At 38.4% G+C, this 12,434-nt stretch overlaps 1 protein-coding gene across 3 annotated transcripts in view; it reads right to left on the reverse strand.

Moving 5' to 3' along the window:
• Positions 1–1,102: 1,102 nt before the first annotated feature.
• SMPX (small muscle protein X-linked) overlaps positions 1,103–12,434 on the reverse strand; it is a 39,751-nt gene continuing 28,419 nt past the window's right edge. For all 3 annotated transcript variants that reach the window (XM_065741476.1, XM_065741475.1, XM_065741477.1), the window contains exon 5: positions 1,103–1,428. The gene's annotated coding sequence lies outside the window, so the exon portion shown is untranslated. The remainder of the gene's footprint in view (positions 1,429–12,434) is intronic.

Here is a 12,434-nt window from a genome sequence, read left to right on the forward strand (position 1 = left end):
ACAATAAAATCTAATTTCCAAAAATAGAATCTGCATTAAACAGTCTTCATTTATATACAATCTGTATAAAACGAATGTCAGGGACTAATCACTATGTGTTGGAGTGTTAATAGATTGTTTTTTGCTCAGCATTAATATTTTTATGTCTCCCTTTTATTTGAGCTTTTGAAGATAGTGATCCTTCAGCCTAAATTTCAGGAGCATGTTCCTACAAGGCTGATTGACATGTTTATTTATAAGAGGGTTGCTCTGAAAGTAACACCTCCTATTTTATTATGTTGGTTCATGATGATAGAGGATGGTATTGGTGGTATGGCAGTAGAGGTTGAACCTTCCCACCAGTATCCCATTACTTTTTGTTGCTTGTGACAGATGGCAGGCAGCAAATGGTCAGTCTGAAACAATGACATCTGACATGGTAGAGCATAGCAAGCACAGGTGTGTCATTGAGTTCCTCTATGTGGAAAAAATGGCACCCATTGACATTCATCAATGCTTCTGAATGTTTCTGGAGACCAAGCAGTGGATGTGAGCACAGTGAAGTGTTGCGTGGTGCCTTTCAGCAGTGGTGACGGTGACAATAGGTCACCTCTGCTGGTGCATATTTTTACAAGCACAGCACAAAGGCTCTTGTTCATCTCTGATGAAAATGCATAGCCAATGGTGGTGACTGTATTAAAAAATAGTGTTTTGTAGCTGAGAATTTGTTCTATCAAATAGTGTTATTGTACCCTTTGTATCTTTCATAGTTTCCATGGAAATAAATAGGAGGTATTACTTTCAGAACAGCCTATATATAAAGATTGCAGGCTTTCTGTCAGTCAGCTCACACCTTGTATTTTCATTGTACAAGGTTAGGGTGAAACATAAACATCAGAACACTGGTGCATGTTTAGATTCCCAAGAAAAAGAAAAACTTTGGCTCTGCAGTAAGAGAAGAATTTAGCTAAACTCACCATAAAGACCACCCCTTTCAGTTTTTTCTCTTTGTTACACATGATCCATGATTACTGTTCTCTAACCAGGAATACACGACAGGAAATTAGATATTACATTCCTCATTCATCCTGGTGAAGTTATTTTTAAACTTTTTTTTGCCTGCATTAATAATAGAAACCAAAGTAATTGTAAATACTTCAATAAAGCATTTATTCCACTTCTTCTCAAACTTCTAAATATGCTATTCTCTGTTCTCAGATTAAAATAATTCCCGAATATATACACAATCCTCATTAGTTATTGTACTCTTTTATTTCATCAGTACTTTTATGTGTTAAACAAAATAGATAAGAAGAAAGTGTTGACATAATTGTATAAAAAGATGCTTCCCATGGGCGCTGCAGAATTAAGAAGTTCAGTCTTCATACAAATATATAAAATATTCCAAATTATATCCATTCTTGGAATCCATCTGGTTTCTTTTCAGACCTGCATAACAAACACAAGACCAGAAATTAATAATTTATCAGTGAACTAACAAACACTTCGTGAGAACGCAGAAAAGTACCTGTGAGATGTGAGGGGGAGTATATTCTCAGCACCTGCAATTTTGCTTTGACTGTGTGTACTTGTTTACACCTGAGCTCAGGGAATACAGAGTGGGAGTGAAATAAACCTTGATCCACTAGTTTTTCCTCCCACTATCCAAGCCAGCATCTGATGAAACTTCCTGACTCTCTTAAAAGCTCAAGAACTCTTTTACACTGCAGCTTGCCCCACAGAGGGTCCCAGTGCTACTCCAGCAGGCACAGACTGCAAGTCCTGTGGCACAAGGCAACAGTAGGCCCATGGCATAGATTCTGTTTCTGCTTTGATTTTCAGGATCAACCAACACTGAACACAGTAGACTCATAGAATCCTTAAAGTTGGAAGGGAGCTCTGAAGGCCATGTAGTCCAACTCCCTGCAATGAACAGGGACATGCACAGCTACATCAGGTTGCCCAGGGCCCGATCCAGCCTGGCCTTGAGTATCTACAGGGATGGGGCATCAACCGCATCTCTGGGCAACCTGTGCCAGTGCCTCACCACCCTCACTGTAAAAGATCTTTTCGTTATAGCCAACCTAAATCTATCCTCTTTGAACTTGAAACCATTTCCCCTTGTTCTATCACCACAGACCTTGCTAAAGAGTCTGCTCCCCTCTTCTCTGTGGCTCCCCTTTAGATAATGAAAGGCCACTATCAGGTCACCTTCTCCAGGCTGAAGAGCCCCAGCCCTTCGCCTTTCCTCATAGGAGCAATGTTCCATTCCACAAATAAAACTCTTGGTGCACAATAGTGTCTGTTGTATTTGTATATAATCCATAAGTGTTAATTTATTTACTTATGTTAAGAAGATTAAGGCGGTGTTAGCTGCTGTCTGTGAAATGATGAGCAATTTCCACTGACCAGTCTGCAGCAATTCTTTCCTGCATTGTCACAGCTAATTTGAAACAGCATAGGGTCTATTCCTGTTCCTTTTGAAGTTAAGAGGTATCAGAGGTTGCCATTTATATCTGTTGTTCCAGGCAGGCCTCAGTACTGAGGAAAGGGGTTTGAAAATAGCTTTCAGTTGTTGAAGACATTAACTTTCTTAGAGTGTATGTTTAACGAGGTAAGATGTAAGTATCTGGGGTGGAGGAATATATATATTTTAATTTTCACAAATTCATGGATCTGTACTGAATGATCAGAAAGTAAAGAAAAAGCCATAGGATGGTAAAAAAAAAAAAAAAAAAAGGCAAGCTTCTATATTTCACAATACGTCATTTGATCTGGGGGTTTGCTACACTTAATGTTGGGGCCGAACACGTTTCAGCGAGTATTGGAGGGACATTCAAAAGACTCAGACTACTTAGCATTTAGAAGAGACTGTTTGGTGGAAAAAAGAGGTGCCGTTCAGAAAATCCTTATATGAACTCCTTGGAACTTTTGGTAATTTGAATAAAGAAGTCTAAAGATAATTAACTGGAGTTGAAAAAGGGAGAAGGTGTAATTGTCCAGAGGAAAGAGATAAAAAAAGAAAAAAACACACAGCACTACTAGCATGCTCTTTGACCATTAGCAATCAAACTTAATCAACTCTTAAACTGGCTCAGCGATGCAGTGTGCTAGTCTGCTTAAAACTGAAATTTCCCCACAATCAGGTAATTTTATGTACTTATCCTTCGGATCTCAGAAACAAAATCAAACTTTAAAGCTGTATTTGATGGCTCCCCAGGATACGCATGCACGTGTAATCCTGTCCTGTATAATTACTGCCTGCCTACACACGCTCTCTTATATTTCAATTGAGTATTCTCTTTCAAACTGTTCTGTGCCTGTTCCTGAATATCACAAGGTGACTGTTTTGCAGCAGTGGGTGGATAAAATATTACTAGCTATGATTAAATGCAAGTGTTCATGCCTGGGCTCAGAATAGAGGGTATCTATTAGCACCGGTGTGCTCAGTGCAGTGGGCACATAGAAATACAATTCAGCACTTGGTGGCACAAATTTTCAGATCCTTCCACTGAAAGAGGATGATGTCAGGCTGTTTCTAAATATACTGTGGGCAGATTCATGGAGTGAGTGACAGCTGTGACTCAGCATCTTCTTTTATAGGTTATGTGACTTTTTTATACCTTTCTAGCAGATTCATGGTTAAAGCTGTATTTCCTCCAAGTGCCATCCTATAGGAGACATCTGCCCTGTGTAGGAGTTGGATGCTTATCTTTTCTTACCTTATGTCTCCAAGTAGTTTAGCCTTTCCTTTTTTCCTGAGGCCATTATAGCAACTGTGCCCACCAAGACACCAAGCCTTCAGGTATCTTGGTACAGGTGTGAAAAAAAGAGAGCCAAACATTCATCAGTACTACCCAGTGAGAGGATAGGAAGTAAGAGACAGAAATTTGAATACATGGAGTTTAATGTAGACAGGAAAATAAATCTTTTTGATGTAAGGGTGGTCAAACACTGAAGCAGGTTGCCCATAGAGGCTGTATACGGCCCTCAGAGATCTGCAGGGACCCCTGCTTCAAGCAGAGGTCAGGACAGGTGATCTCTAGGGGTGCTCCAGCTTCAGCCAGCCTGTGAGTTTGTATATGGCCTATACTGGTTACAGGAGAGCTTGTCCTTCTGTTGTGAGAGTCAGGGTGATTTTGTGGATGAGATGAAAGATCCCTACTTGCCCCTGCTTCTCTGTGGGCATGTCAATGCACTTACAAACTAAAACAACAAAATGTCACATGCCATATTGTTGTGTGAATAAAACTCAAGCAGCAGGTTGGATTATTTTCAGCTGCATACTCCATTTCTTCAAGTACTCTCTTGTCCTTCTTCAGTTCTCAATCATTTTTCCACTCATTGCTCCCAGATATTTGATTTCTATTGCCTGCTGAAATCATGGTTAATATCCTTTAATATCTTGACCTCAAGGCTTAAGTATCCCAGCTGGCATCACATCTCATCAAACTGAACACGTTTCTTTTCTTCCCCCTCCAATGGCACAGGACTCTTTTAGGCAGAACATCCACCAAAAAGCCTGCTACCTCCAGTCCTTCCAGTCACAACTGAGGCATAGCAGCCTTAGTCCAGAGAAAACCAATCTTCTAGTAGGCTATATACCAGGATGAACCATTCCTGAAGGTATTCAAGACCAGGTTGGATGGCACCCTGGGCAGCCTGATCTGAGGGTGGCAGCCCTGCCCACAGCAGGGGGTTGGACCTTAATGATCTCTAAGGTCTTTTCCAATCTAATTCATTCTATGATTCTATGAAGACTAATTAATTAACAAGAGGAGCAAAACATTATTACAGCCACCAGAACCTCGTCACTTGCAACTCAAATGCAGGACCAACCCAAGTGCCATGCATGGTAAGCCTCATCTTAGAGCTCAGATGCAGAGGAAAATAAAGCCCAATTCTTGTTCTCAAATTATGTATAAAGCACACTGCTTGCAAGTAGTGCTATTTTAACACCTGCTAATAATATTATCTTTTTCTTGTGTGTACTTCCCGCTCTCTGGTTGCTTATAATTGCAGTCAGTGGACCCTCTATTATCTCCCCGTGATGCTTCAATCCACTCAGACCTCCTTCTGGCCAGCTACAATTCTCTCTTCCAGCTACCAGAGGCATGTTATTTTTAGAGCTCAAACTCCTCAAAGATCAATGGGAGTCTGTAAACTCAAAAAAAAAAAAAAAAAAAGATTGCTTATGGTATAATAATCCTTACAGTTATGTTCTCTGGTTATTCTTTCAGCTACTGCAGCTTATCTACCTCTTTTGCCACTTCAATCAACCTTACTCTGTTGAACAATGCTGCTTTTTAAAGAGAACAGAAAGGTATGTACTTGACAGAAAACGCAAGCTTAAATGTTGTCATGATTAAGGACAGACCTAAACACAAGCTTAGAAGTTCTCCTGAATCATGGAATTAAGTTTTTTGTCAAAATCTCACTTAAAAACAAACAAACAAACAAACCAAACCAAAGTTTTTAATGTTGCATTTCCTTTTATTTTTTATTTTATTTTATTTTATTTTATTTTTATTTTATTTATTTTATTTTATTTTATTTTATTTTATTTTATTTTATTTTATTTTATTTTATTTTATTTTATTTTATTTTATTTTATTTTATTTTATTTTATTCACCAGTAATCCCAAACTGTCATTATTTTCTGCTCTTCTACAGCATGTTAGTTGAATGCAGAAGAAATAAGAACTGAATCTAGATGTTGGCTGTACCTCCATATATGCAACAAAATCACCACTGGCACTAATATAGAATTAAAGATTGTACATGAATCGCCAGATGACTATGTAAAATTTCTCTTTATCCAGTTTCCAACCCTATATATTTAACTCTAAGGTTCTGATAAGGCAGCTGGTTTTGTAAGAAGTGCCCTCCTGAAGTAGAGAACAAGCATATACCATTAGCACTTCATAGAAAATCAGTGATTATAGCAAGTGCACAAAGGTTCAGTAAATGCCTCCCACTCAGCAAGCTTCCAAAGTGAACGACCACATGATGTTTACTCCTCACCCGAGCCCATTTATAGATCTCTTACTCACCACTGTCACAGTCGTAGATGCAATGTTTAAGAAGGCAGTAAAAAGTCCTCCATTTGGGAGAGGACGGGGTGGTTACAGTAGGAGAACTGTGTCTTTTCTTTAGAATAGTCTTTCATCAGGCAATGAAGTGTGGTTTATAACATGCAAACTGTAAAGTCTATAATCATCAGAAAACATTCATTATGTACCCTGGCCTATACAGAGATTGACAACAGGCAATGATGCTTAAGAAAATTTTGCACAGGAAAACTTTGGTTAAAAAGGTAACAAGTGTCTCTTCAAGTACAAAATGATGATAACGGCTTCCTACACAGTTAGGAGACCCAGGGAAGACTTTTGTTCCCACAATTTTTAAATGACATCTGGGCATTCCTGTTGAATAAGCACTCTGGGAATGAAAAGGGTATTAATTTCGGTAAGGTAAGAAGGGGAGAGAGGTCATGAACTTTTCTTAGTCTGGAGCAGATTTAACCTACAATTCCAAACACACAGAAGGAAAAACTTCTGAGAAAAGGCATCTGAAATGTGAAATAAAAGTGGACTGTCTCCTTTGACTCCCTAATGCTATTACCCCACTGGTAAAAGCCTTGTCCTTCCTGAGATAGTAATCTGAAGTTCCAAGGGATCTGCTTTAATTCAACTGCTCTCACTTCCCGTTAGTGGGCACCACTTGCTGAGATCATCATCTCCCGTGCCACTGCTTTAACACTGATCTGTCTGGAATTACTGCCTGCACAGGCAGAGGAAGAAGCATTAGGAAGTTAAAAGTGCTTGAAGTGAACATACTAGAACTGTAATTGGGATAAAGAAAAAACATTCAGGTAGCAAAGAGAGTTTCATCCTTTGAACCCCCCCCAGTGATAGCTGATTGACTCAATTGAAAGATCTACTTTAAATTAAACCGTGTTTTACTCTCTTGCATAAAATTTTTTCAAATTATTTCAGCATTATTTCTTACATTTCTGGTCAGGTTAAAAGTAGCAGCTCTCACATACATGAGCACATCTCAGAAAACTTCTCAAAAACATCTCTCACATATATTTTCAGATATCCCCTGGGCACCCTGCTTTGGGTGACCTTGCTTGAACAGGGGTTGGACTGGATGGACTCAGAGATCTCTTCTAAAACCAATCATCCTGTGAGTCTGTGATTCCATGAAATATTGAAAAGATTAAATAGTTTCTCCTATTTTTTTGGTTATTTATCTTATTTTTTGTCTCCTTACCTACAGAAAACAGAAATGCATAGGGAAGCACCTAAAAAACAGAGATTTCACACAAGTGCACACAAAGTTTCAGTACAAAAAAAGGTCAGATTTTTATTTTTTGTGGTTTATCTGACAAATAATGTCAGAGACAAGTGCTGAAATACAAAAATCATCATTTTCATAACACCATTTTCTTATCTTTATCATGACGCTTACTGAAAGACATATGTGCACTTTCTCATGCGTATGTTGTTCTTCAAACTAACTCACATCTATCTTTAGGCAGTATGACATGGGGAACTAAGGACAGTTCTGACCCAATTTACTCTCTGCATGCTGCTGTAGTGTATAACACCTTGCACCCTACAGTAACGCAAAGCTTTGTCAGCAAAGAAACTTGCAAAAGAAAGACAATTCAGTGTGGTGGTTCTGAAATGACAGCTATCAAACGAAGGTCTTTCAGATCAATATGTTGTGGCAGCAAGCTTACTTCCTGCCAAATATAGAACATAACTGTGACAATTTTGAAATGTATAAATTGGGCACTCAGCTGACATTACATAATTAAGAAGAATGGCATTGCACTGACCTAATGACTGCTGTAATAGTTTGAGTGGTAAAAAAAAAGATTAGATAACAGCGTGTGTTGGAAGCTCTTTGGAAGATTTTTGGCTCTGTGTAGTTGTATTAAAGTGTGCATGGTTGCTAGACTGTCCTCTTAGTTATCTGGAAATTTTAACTACTTGAGCACAGCAGCTGAATTAACCAAGTGGTTCATGGTGAGTTAATATGAATGAAAAAAAGAACTTGTGAACAAATCATAGTTGTATTATTCATGGTGGGGTTTGTACATGGACTCCTGGTTGAAGCCAGCTGAAGCGGCTTCAAGATAATATACTCTGAGTTGAGCCACCTGGATTACTGATTTCTCAAGATGAAAAGATACCCACAGCTGGATAAGTGAGGAACAAATCTCACATCTGAATAATGTACATTTTTTTCCTTTTGAATAACATCTGCTCTTAGAGATGAGCCAATGTGTATGAATAACATGAGAGATTCTATAGGTTTCAACAAAAATTACAGATTTTGCTGTTGTTGTTTGATCATAGAGTCATGGAAGAGCTTGCATTGGAAGGGACCTAAAGCCATCTACTTCCAAAATCAATCATTAATTCCAACCTCAAATTAATTCACTGACAACTAATGGCAAATTGATCCTCCAGGGACCAGTAGACATCATAGACTTCTTTGCTTACTGAGTACCTCATCATTTGCTTTGGAAAGTTAAAAAAATATCTGTTGTATAGAATGTAAAGAAGCCTAGTTGCTGCTCAGAGTATGATATCTTGAAGTTTTCCTCACGTTATGTTTTCCTCAAACCTTCCTCTCTACCAGTGGCAGCTCTCAGAAGGTCCAAGCCAAGTTTTGCAGGGCAGGGTCCCACACTTAGAAACTCTAAGGACTTCAGTGCTCTGACAAGCATACAGAAATCCTGGGCTCATCCACGTTTCTGGTATCTCCAAGCTCCCAGCTGCAGATTTACAGTACAGACTCGGGCAGCTTGCAGTCTGTAAGTAGAGCCCTCAGAGCTTCTTCATTCCATGTCCAGGCTGAGAAGCTTTGGGGTAGCCACCCCACTAAACACCTGGAAAGTCACCAGTTTCCCTCTCACCTCCTAAAACATTCCCAGGGGGGAGGATCCCAAGAACAAATGCTGAATGTGTCCATGGGAAAAAAAGAAAATGGAAATATTTCTATTTTTTCTTTGAAGTACAATAATTCAAAATTTTGGATCTCTGAAAAAACCTGATGCCCATAAAGCCACGATTCTTGACATGAGTTACATTGATTTTCCATTTTTCTTGATATTCAGAAACAATATGCAGATGATGCAAATGATATTACACATAGTTCCTAACAGACCAATGTGTTGCAACTAGTATCACTTTCAAAATTGAAGCAAACAAACAAATCAGATTTCAGGTTTCCAGTGAAAAAGAAAGAACATCTTCCTAATAATAAACATCTTTTCTTTCTGACTAATTTAGAAAGTTTCAGATTTGTAAACCTTTACCAACATTGTAATCTCTGGACCATGAAAATGTATTAGGAAATGTTCTCCATTCTTCTCAATCTTATCAGTCTCTCTTTTTTTTTTTTCCTTATGTTTGATCTCTTGGCTGAGATCAGAAACTCACCTAAAACAATATATAATGGCCCATTAGTTATTACCATTTAGATGAAGAAGCAGGTTTTTTTAGCTTACTGATTCATTACAATGAATTTATTGTATAAATATGCTGTTTGTAGGGATGAAAATCAACAGTTTCTTAAAATTGGGAAGGCATATCTTGCAGTATCTTGTATCCAAATAGCTCGTAGAAACTGAATCCCTATGGGTTGATTCCAAAATGGTAGTACAAGGAAAACACACAAGTTCTGATGCACTTTCTGTTACTGGCATTTCTACCACTGCTCCTGTGACTTCCTCCAAAGTTACCCTTCACAAATTTCTCTGCATAGTTTGCGTATCTAGAAACACATCGATGGTGACATATGTTTACCTCACATTAAATTCAGATATCCACTTTAATTTTGTGCTTTTCATTAATGCTTACCCTCCAACTTCTTATAAAGTGTCACCCCTATAAAAAGATTCTGCAGACTCATCTTTAATTGCTTTGGGAGTCTATTGAGGTCATTATGATTTTTAATGGGAAGCAAAGATCAAACAGTATATAATAAACACTGTTTAAAACTATTGATGAGAAGCTGCAATCACTCTTTCTATCTGTTAATGAGAACTATGCAGTGGTTCTTACTACCTTTCTACATATTACCTTCTGAAGGGAAAATACAGCTTTTCCTCTGGGCTACTTCACTAAGTCTTGTGCTTATGCGGGTATTTGTCTATAATTATTATCCTTTGTAATTGCTAATCAATATAGGGAGGAAACTCTTTTCTGAGTTCATATTAAGCAGTTCTCATCCACCTAAACCACCTTCTCTTTAAAAATCATTTGAACTCTCCTTGTGGGATTGCTCAAGGACTTGGTCTCCTATTTAAGGTATCACTGATTGTAATAGCAAGTATGCCCAAACAGTCTGTTAATGAAATCACACGATTTCACATGCCTTAAACAGTAAAAAATTATGGCACTGAGATTAGAAAGGGATTTAATTTTACTTTATTCCACATAGTAGTAACTTAGATTCTCTAGATAGAGCCTGAGGCAAAGGAAGTTCAGGAATTATTGTATAGAAAATTCATCAGTAAGGAAGTAAAGGCCTAAAAGCCAAACCTGCAAAGTACTTATTACTTCCTCTGAGGTGCTACAAATCCTATTGATTTCCCCCATGATAGCCAAAACCACTTATCAGCTTGCAGGCACAGGGTGAAAATTAGACAGTAGAAATGTTCCTGGGTGGTGGTGCACCGCAAAAATAAAAAAGATGTTGCTGTGTCCCAGTGAGAAAAAAATTAAATAGGCTGGTAATCATGATGTATACAGGATGAAAATATGTACAGTAGGGGACAGGCTAAGCACTATTAGAAATAAAATAATGATTGGTTAGATATAAAAAGCAATAATAAGAGTTAACTTTCGTAAGAGATAAAAGAAAGAAAAGCAGTGCCATCTGAAACAACAGGCTTTTTTTTTTTTCAATGCTGAAAATGATGAAGGCTTTGTAAGGATGTAATATGAAATGCACCTACTGAGAGTTAATTGAATGGCTGGGGTTTGTCAACCAGGATGCGTCTCTGAAAGCAAACTTTCCAGCTAGGAGGAAATGTATATGGTGGTGAGTGCTCTCACTTGCAAAGACTCCCTACAGTCAGCTCTTGGTCACCAACCACAGAGATAGCTGGGGGGAAACGTCTCACAGGTGTCTGAGTGAAGTACAAGAGGCAAGGACTCAAAGACTGGCATTGCTCTGCGACCTTTGTTTAACATGGGAAAATATAAAGCTAAAAAGCAGAATTCCTGGAATTCCAGGAAGGTTGTGAGATATCCCATCATAAGCACTGCAGCTCCTAGGAGAAAAACCCTCTTGTGACATGAAAGGCAGAACAAGCTGTGAGTCCAAAAGCATTCTGCAAAACCTTGCTGTTTGCTCTCATGGCAGCCCCATTCAGTTGTAGCATCACCCATGCCAGTGACAGAAAATACCTGCCAGGGCCAGGCTTACATCCTGGAGTGAGCTATGTACAGCTATGCAGGCCAGCCACTGAAGGAGGACATTTGGTGCGACATCTTGCAGCCTTGGAAATCTTCAGTCAGTAGCTTGGACTGTAACATTCTGCAACAGTCTTAACAGCCCTTGTTTCCACCAAGCACATGGCATCAATGGCTTGAAGCCACTGCACGATTAGCGCCATTTTCAGCACTGCGGGAAGCCCATGCTGCTCATCTATAGGCTTTATTGTGGAAAGCAGTGGAATTACTTATTCCAGATGTAATAGTTCTGCTACTTCAGAGTTGGCAGGAAGAGGCTAGAAGTCCAACAAGTTAAAGAAAGCTTTTCATGGGAAGTGCTTGATTTATCTTGAAAGCTGATTCTTTCTAGTGAAATTAAAGTTCTCAAATGTTCTGTGCTTTTCTTTGAAAATTCAAGCCACTCGGTTTTGTTTTTTAGAAAAACAGTTGATATGGGGGAGACTGAAATTTGAAGAAAGGTGACTTTAGTTTTACTGACATATTTATGATAGGGTAATGAGTCTTACAGCTAAATCTTTTCAGCAGTCTTAACACAGTCAAACATTGAAATTGAAGTATTCGTGTGGATGAGCAATTAGCTTCAAGATCATGCTGTTTCACAAACACTCTAAACACTAAGATGCATGATTGTGCTATGTAATTAAATGATGAAAAATGACTTTTGAATAAGTTGTATTAATATACTACAGAATTTCTAGAGGAAGGCACTTGCCTCAGACTTCATTTACACTCGTGCTTCATTTGGTGTTAATTCTCCAAATATTAGAAGTTTAATTTAAATTATGTACAAATCTTTCTCATTAGTCCAAAAGCAGTAACTCACTCGTATTTTGAAAATAAAAATCTGTGAGAAACAGATTGTACATTTTTGTTTTGTGGCAGTGGTAGAGTTGCAGGGGCAAAGGCTGTGGAAGATGAAAAACATGGCACGCTGTAGAGGCCTGCAGAGCTCACAAGCAGATGTCCTCATTA

Source organism: Cyrtonyx montezumae, unplaced genomic scaffold (genome assembly GCF_038088225.1).
Source record: "Cyrtonyx montezumae isolate F1298 unplaced genomic scaffold, pur_monq_1.0 scaffold_3, whole genome shotgun sequence".
Lineage (NCBI taxonomy): Eukaryota > Metazoa > Chordata > Aves > Galliformes > Odontophoridae > Cyrtonyx > Cyrtonyx montezumae.